Here is an 8116-nt window from a genome sequence, read left to right on the forward strand (position 1 = left end):
GTCCAACATCAGGCTCCCTCCATGGGGCCTGCTCTGTTTTTGCCTGTGTCTCTGCCTCTATCTCTCTCTCACTCTCATGAGTAAATAAATAAAATCTTAAAAAAAGCAAACATTTACAATAATGACAATAATTAATACTTGGAACCTATTAGTTGTGGCTGAATAATCTGGAAAAGCCAGAAAAATTGCCCAATAATAGAAAGAAATCTACCTTATTAGTAATCACTTGTGAACAAAACAAAGTCAAAGGTGTGATACAAAAACCTTCATTTGCTTCTTGTAACTATGAAAAGTTCAGTCCCTTTAGGGTTCTTTTCAAGCGCCCATCAGGTGTCTCCTCTCCCTGGCTTTCTCTCTGCCTGCATTATTCTGGGTCTTTTCACCTTTTTGGATCTTTCTGAGGAGTCCTGGCTCCAGACTGGAAAGATGGCAATAGATCCCTACTGTTCTTCATACAAGGAAGCTGTAGTCCAGCAGAGTCTCCAGAATGGAGAAGCTACAACATAAGTCTTGCTCTGTTAGCATACTTCCACACCAATATTCACCACACTATCCCATGAAGTTTCTCTAGACATTTAATGGGCAAGGTCTGATGATGAGAAAAAGTGATCAAGTTCACGGATTCTGGAGCCAGATAGCCTGAGTTTGAAACACTGCCCTGATAGCATGTAACATATTTCCTTTCCTTATAACATGGGTTGAGGATTACATTAATTGATAATATGCCTAAAGAGCAAGGGGAAAAGGAAAAGCAAAAATGTGAGAGAAACTACAAATCTCATTCTGCTGTAGAAAGATAAATAAGCGACTCTGGAGATCCAGGGGCAACAGGTATGCTGGCTCTGTGTTAATCCTGTCCTGGTGCCATTGCTTCAGACCTCCTTCTGTTTGGGTGAAATTCCTACTCTTCTGGGCTCCAAAATAAACTGCCTCCCTGGAGCTGCTCTTCCTGCTATTCCACATGGAATTAGTTCTAGCAGGTGGATGCAGTCCTCTCCAATCACGTCAAGGTGGAGAACTGGCTGACTCTCTGCCTCCAATTTGTTTCCCATACTAGACGGGTAGGTTCTTTTCTCATGATGGAGATTGACGGATTCCAAGAGTCCAGGTCTGACCTCTCACCTCTCATCTCCACATCATGCTCAGAATCCTTATTGTTTTCCCTTCCTGACACTAGTAGGTGGAGGCTTTGTTTGACCGTTTTGCCAGCTGAAGTTGAACCAAACAGCTTCTTTCAGTTCTGGGGGCCCCAAGGACTTGTCCTGTGTATGCAGTTTCCTCATCTGGAGATATTTAACTGAACCATTGTGTTCCTGGCCGTGAAAATCTAAGGTCGCCATCACTACTAGTGCAGTGCCAATTGGTTTACCTTGTTAATAGCAACACATTTTTCATAAACCTAGTAGTAAGAGGAAGATGATAGGAAGAGGGAACTGGGTTGTCTATCCTATCTCCTTTAGCTGGGGGAATGTTTCTTAAATCGGGACCCCATCCCCACTCTTCTGAAAACTCCAATTTTTTTTTCTTTCTTACGTTTTGGGGTCCTCACATGACTATTGCCTCCATGAGGTGAGGTATTCACAGTGCAACCCTTAGCTAAGCACATTAGATCCCTCAAAGAACTGTAGCTAGGCATTTTTTTTTGTATTTTTTTTAAACTTACAGTCTCCAAGAAAGTATTATCTAGAGAATTTCTTCTATAGAGTAGTAGTATATGCAAGTCACAATGAGGGGGGCGGTGGATAAACATTTACTTCTAGAAAGGAATACTGTTCCTAGTCTTAGAAACCAAGATTTTATTTTATTTTATTTTTTTAAGATTTTATTTATTTATTTGAGAGAGAGACAGAGATAGTGAGAGAGAGCACAAGTGGTGAAGAGAGAGAGAAGCCGACTTCCCACTGAGCAGGGAGCCTGATTCGGGTCTCCATCCCAGGACCCCAGGATCATGACCCAAGCAGAAAGCAGACACTTACCTGACTGAAATACCCAGGCACCCCTAGAAATCAATCCCTAATGCCTCCTTGTACAGAATAAACAGCAGCAGAACACCAGTGAAAAAAAACTTAGTCTTAAATTAGTGAAAGTGAATTAAAACCGGTCTCTCTCTTACTATCTTCTGGCCTTGAATTATTTACCATTTCTGAGGCTTTGTCTCTTCCTCTATAAAGTGGGTATTCTTATTTCTACTTCATATGACTTTTGATATAATAAAATAAGAAAATATGTAAGCAACTAACAGTATTGTGATCATCATGATGAATAACAAAAACCCACTTATTTATCATCATGATGAATTCAACTAGTAATCATTGACTTAGTCAACCATAGTTTCTAAGAATCAGTGTGGACTTTCCTACAAATTAAAAAAAAAAGTTAAAATAATTTACCTCTCTGGAATATGTAAATATAACTCCTTTAAAGGAATTCAATGATTGCTTAAAGAACCATATCCGGTGAAATTAGATAATTTATTTAGCGCCTCATCCTAGATTTCTATTTCCCAAAATAAAGAATCACAAAAGATTATGCTGTTCCTATAGCTGCATAATTAGTACCCGCTGAAAATGTTTGTATCATACTCTGTAATGAATGCATTATTCCCTCAGTTGCAGAAAGCTCTATCGAGAAGAGGCTGTATGTTTTTCCAGATCATGGAAGTGTTGAAGTCAGTAATTGATATTATTAAATATGTTTACTGCTGATGCAGTGACACAGCTGAAATGTGCTTGCTTTTCTATGCTGAAAATTGATGGGATATTGAATTTGATTTCAATTCTACAGTGGATGTCAGCAAAACTTCAACATGTGAACCAAACAAAGCTGGAACAGTTGATAAATGCCCTTTCTGAATTAGTCTCAGAAATAAGAGTGAATCGAAGGTCTGTGGTAACATATGCTGCAGTTTCAGACAGAGTCTGTGCATGAAGCCATGACTAGCTGGTTCAGAGCAGCTTGGTTATCCACAGAATGAAGGAAAGCACTGTGAAACCAGTGGATTTGGCTCTCAGCCCTACCCTCGGACCAGGGCTTGCTTGGGGCTTGGTCTATGTTTGTGGCTGTCTTCCTTAAAGGCACACATTTTATTTGCTTTGGAAAGATGACATTTCTTCTCACTACCCTGGATAAGTGCTAAAGAGTGTCAGGAAAAAATAACCAGGCATATATATCAGAGAAATATTTTTGTAAAATAATGGCCAGAAAAATGAATATTTATGTTAGAAATAATGTAAAATCAATCTTTTTTTCTTCGTTTCTGTGGTACACTGTGTCTAAGTGTGCATTACTTAGACAAAGATTTATAAATTGATATCAAATGGTAAGTTCACCATGGATAAGCATAGAATTTATTCCCTTCCCAAAGAAAATGGTGTGTCCAATGCTCTCTGTTTTATAGTTTTAGATTGAAATCCTTTGTGCATATTAGGCTATTTCCAGGGAGGGCAGACATTTGCATCCATGTTTACAAAATCACTAATGCTCTGGCGAAATAATGTACTTTCTCATGCTTCATCTCATTTAGTCCCTAGAACAACCATGGGATCCAGGTAGCATGATGTTTTAATCTGCATTTTACACACTAACATACCAAGATTCAGAGAAGGGAAATGACTTGGTCAGTGGCAAAGAGCTAATAAGTATCTCACTGTTGGCTCTATCTTATCTGTTCTGATTTTAAACTGAGCTCTTTTTATTTTATGTTTTTGTATGTCAGAGCACTTTTCCTGCTTGCTTTGGACCCTTTACAAACATAACTCAAAATAGGAAAAACTACCCAAATTGTCCACCCTGTATTTTCCATCATTAGATCTGATTCACATCAAGGATCGTGTTGCTCCCTGAGCTAGGATCACAGAACATTACACCTGGCAGATGTTAGCAATGATGTAGCGCAATGCTTACATCAAGTTTGCCAATTCCTTTCTTCACCTACTCCTTTTGTACACTTGGCAGGCCTTCCCCATTGTTCCTCTTCTAGGTTATCAACATATTAACTTCCAAGTTTACTTATGAGGTATATTCTCCAAGTCTGTTGCAATCTTTTTCAAATACAATGCTGACAAATCCACGGGGTAATTGAGGATATGTTATAAATGAACCAAGTAAGTTGTGGGCAGAGTTAAGAGAACTAGTGTGGTGCCCTGGGGTCATTACCTCCAGGAGGCATAGAGGAGCCAGGGACAGGACAGACACTGGAACCCAAAGAGCTATAAGAGAGATCTAGAGGGTAATTAGTGAGGATGAAGATAGGGAAACAAAACACCAAACTCACTTTCTTCTGAACTACCTACTATCATGCCATACCTCCCATTGTCCTTAATTGAAAGCCCGAAGATATATTAGCCAAAGTATATTTTAAACATAGCTCATGCTGGGGTGCCTGGGTGGCTCAGTTGGTTAAATGTCCAACTCTTGGTTCTGGCTCAGGTTATGATCTCAGGGTCATGAGATCCAGCCCTAGGTCAGACTCTGGTCCATGGGGAGTCAGCTTGAGTTTCTCTCTTTACCTCTTCCTCTGCCCTTCCCTCGAGCCCACTCCTATGCTCTCTCTCTCTCCTATCTCTCTAAAAGTAGAAAAATAAACAGCCTATGCTAACATATTCTTTGGGAAGCAAAGGTGAGGAGAAAAGGAATGAGGTAACAAAGGGAGAGCAAATATTTTAAAAGTACTTTACTAAAATAGCCCCATCTTCACAAGCAAAGCATCCCCAGAGAAGTGCTATGAAGCTCTCTCTTGGAAGTCTGAAGGGGCCCATTGGCTATTAATAGCTCCACAAAGGGTCAATTCCTCTAATCTGGACCATGTCATGCATGTACAATGAGTGATCCCATGGTGTTTACCACTTGGCAGCAATGAGGAAGCTACAAGGAGCAAGGAAAGGGTGGCTGGCAGGAGCCAAGGTTCAGTGGGGTTGTGCCAGGAAGCAATCTAAAGGAAAGTGAACCACCCAAAACTTAGGCACTCTTGGCCTAAAGTGGCAGGAAAGGTCCAGCTCTATGATCTTCAGAATAATATTAACCCTTAGGAGAGTTGCACCACTCAGAGAGCAAGCAAGGTAATGGTACAGGTGCAGATCTAGGGACATATGAACTGGGCCTGGTACAGAGTCCAGAGTGTCCATAAAGGTCAGCCTCATGGGATGCAAAGAGGAGGGAGGAGTTGGAGGAGGAGAGAACAAAGTGGGTCTAGAAGGGAAAAACAGAAAATAGGCATTGTGCAGGTAAAAAATGGGAAGATGTCTCTACAAACTGCGATGTCATATTTTGCAAAACTGTGTCTCCAAACTTATTATTTTTAAGATTCCCAAAGTTAAGATGGCAAGTAGAATGATCTAGTGGTAGAGTCTGATCACCTTGAGTATAGTCTTCTAAGATTTTTCTCTGCTCCTTTTAGTGGTTTATTTTCATCCAGTGTCCTATAAAATTGCATTGTTATGACTGCTCCCACTCTCCCTTCCTGTTTGCTTTCTGAGGGACCATCGTCATCTCTTGCTGGGGCCTTTGCCTATTGCCACACATCTAGGACTCATTATATTTCTTCCCAAATTGTTCTTTACAGTGATAACAGAATAATCTCTTAAGGACACAATAGTGGTCACATCATTGTCTCTTTTGAAAAGTCGCTACCATCTTGTGTACAAATTATTTTGTAATTTAGTATCATAAAAGAGCATACCAGTTTTATACAAACTTTTATTTATCTCTTTTATCTTATAAAAGAGTCCAATTTGGCATCTTTATTAGGGAGCAATGTACTTTTCAATTTTTAATAGATTTGAGCTTGATAAGGAAGACATAGGGATGCCTGGGTGGTTCAGTCGGTTAAATGTTGGACTCTTTGTTTAGTTTAGGCCCTGCTCTTGCTCTCAGGGTGGTAACATGAAGCCCCCAGTTGGCCTCAGTGCTCAGTGGGGAGTCTGCTGGATATTCCCCCTCCCCTTTTACCCCTACCCACTGCCCTCCTCATGTTCTGTCTCTCTCTCTCTAAAAATAAATAAATAAATATTTAAAAAAAATAAGGAGGACATACATTTCACTAAACAAAATTGAGTGTGTACAAGACAGAGGATGCACACATGAGTGAGCACGCATCCGTGCCCCAGGTTATTCAATTGATTGCTTTTTTTCCACCCAAATTCTCTCTTGATGGAAAGGTTGTCCACTCCTCCTGCTTACATAGGCCATTTACGTACTTCCACGATAGTCCTCATGACATAGTTCACTAATTTTCTCTAATTATCTCTCTTCCTCACTTCTTTAAGCCCAACAGCGAATCTTAATCATTGAGACTCCCTATAGTTGTTACTCAGTGAATGGTTTGATTGAAATGTAGATTTGAGTGTTCTAATAGTACAGGATTTGCTTACAAACCTATTTATTCTTCATTTTATTCCTATCTATATATATTTACATGTGCATTGTTATTACATTTTGAACACTGCTTTAATCTAAAAGCATAGATTTTGGGGGGAGGAAATCAAACAAAAACCAAAATAAGGATGTGTATTATTTAATTATACAAAGCCCACCCTAGAATATATTTAAAAAGTCAATCGAAGAAGGTTTTTTGTTTTGTTGTTATCTCATTTGTTTGTCAAAGCTACTTCTCTGACCTTTCCTAAAAGGCATTAAGTAGTTTTTGCTGCTTAATAAAAAGCATGTCAATTTGCAGCTAGTCTGGCCTCAGTTTCATAGTCTGTAAAATCAGAGGCATAACATCTATCTTATGAGAGAGTGTATATAGCATGCCTAGCCTAGTTCCCCAAAAGTCTACTGGACTCCTCTACTCTGTCCTATGTTGAAAACTATTTTTTAAAAATGCTCATTATATATGAATTTGGCAATACAATGTAAATATTGGTCAGGAGTCAAGAGTATTTTCATATGTGTACAGTGTAGTGAAAAATCTCTCATTTTTATATCCTCAGGTTCTTTATTATCATCTTCAGAAAAGAAAGTTAAGAAATGCTTTATTGACTTATTCATTCACTCAACAGATATTTATGGGGTTTCAAATGTGCACTACACACTGTGCTGAGTGCTGAAGATTAAAAAAAAAAAAAAAGAGCATTGGTTCAGGTATGGTCTCTTCCTGCCCCTTAAACAGATAGAGTCACCCAAGATCTACTGACCTGTGGCAGCACCCAATTACCATTCACACCTGGGACATGAGTGTTGTTTCTAATCTCCTTCTTACAGAATTTACTTCTGGCTTCCTCACCTCAGTCCCTACCCCACCTTGAAAGTTTTATCAGTGTTAGCTAGAGATTTATACATGTGTTTTAGTATTTGATTCCTTCTTACACATTGTGTCATCATAGATATTTAACCCACTAATTTTTTTCTTTTTGATAATTATAATAAATTTTAATTCTAATCACTAGTTAAAGAAAATATCATTTCCCCTTTTCAGTATTTAGAAACTAAGCTGACCTAGAAGTGCATTTGCATTTATTAATGTCAAACATCATCTAGTTATCTGTAATTGTGATTGGAGCCGCATGGGGGAAGAAAAAAAAGCAAAAAAGGACTTGCCTACTTCAGCTGTCTAAATTCGACTAACAATTAATATTTGCAGGTGCTGGGAAATTTATTATAAGGTTGCTGCTGGGGCACACCTTGATTTACCCTTGAGGCATGGCATTAGGCCTCCAAGTACATAATGCAGAAAGGAATTGTGCAGGTGCAAAATGAATCCACAGATGATTTGCCAAATGCCTAGTTTTGTACTCTGATCCTGAAGACAATGTCATTGTTCTGATTTGTATTAACTTTTGATAAAATCTAATTATAAATAAGGACTAGAAAAATATTATAGAAACCAAGGAAATGCAACAATATGAATACAATCTTGAGCAATCATAAATTATTCTGATGTCTTTCCATACTCCTAGTCCTGCCCTCACCAAGTTGCATAGGTAAAACTCCCTTTGCAAAGACGGTGATGTAACATTCCATCCATATAATTAAATCTTCAGGCATAGACAGGAGTGGAGATAGTCTACAAATTATGTTTTTCATCAGAATGTTCTCTTGGTTTAAGTGATGAGGGAGTGAAGAATGTCTGCAAGTGGGGAATTTTCAAGAAGCTTTGCTTTCTCCTTGCATATATGAC

The sequence above is a fragment of the Nyctereutes procyonoides genome, unplaced genomic scaffold (assembly GCF_905146905.1).
Source record: "Nyctereutes procyonoides isolate TBG_1078 unplaced genomic scaffold, NYPRO_anot_genome, whole genome shotgun sequence".
Classification (NCBI taxonomy): Eukaryota; Metazoa; Chordata; class Mammalia; order Carnivora; family Canidae; genus Nyctereutes; species Nyctereutes procyonoides.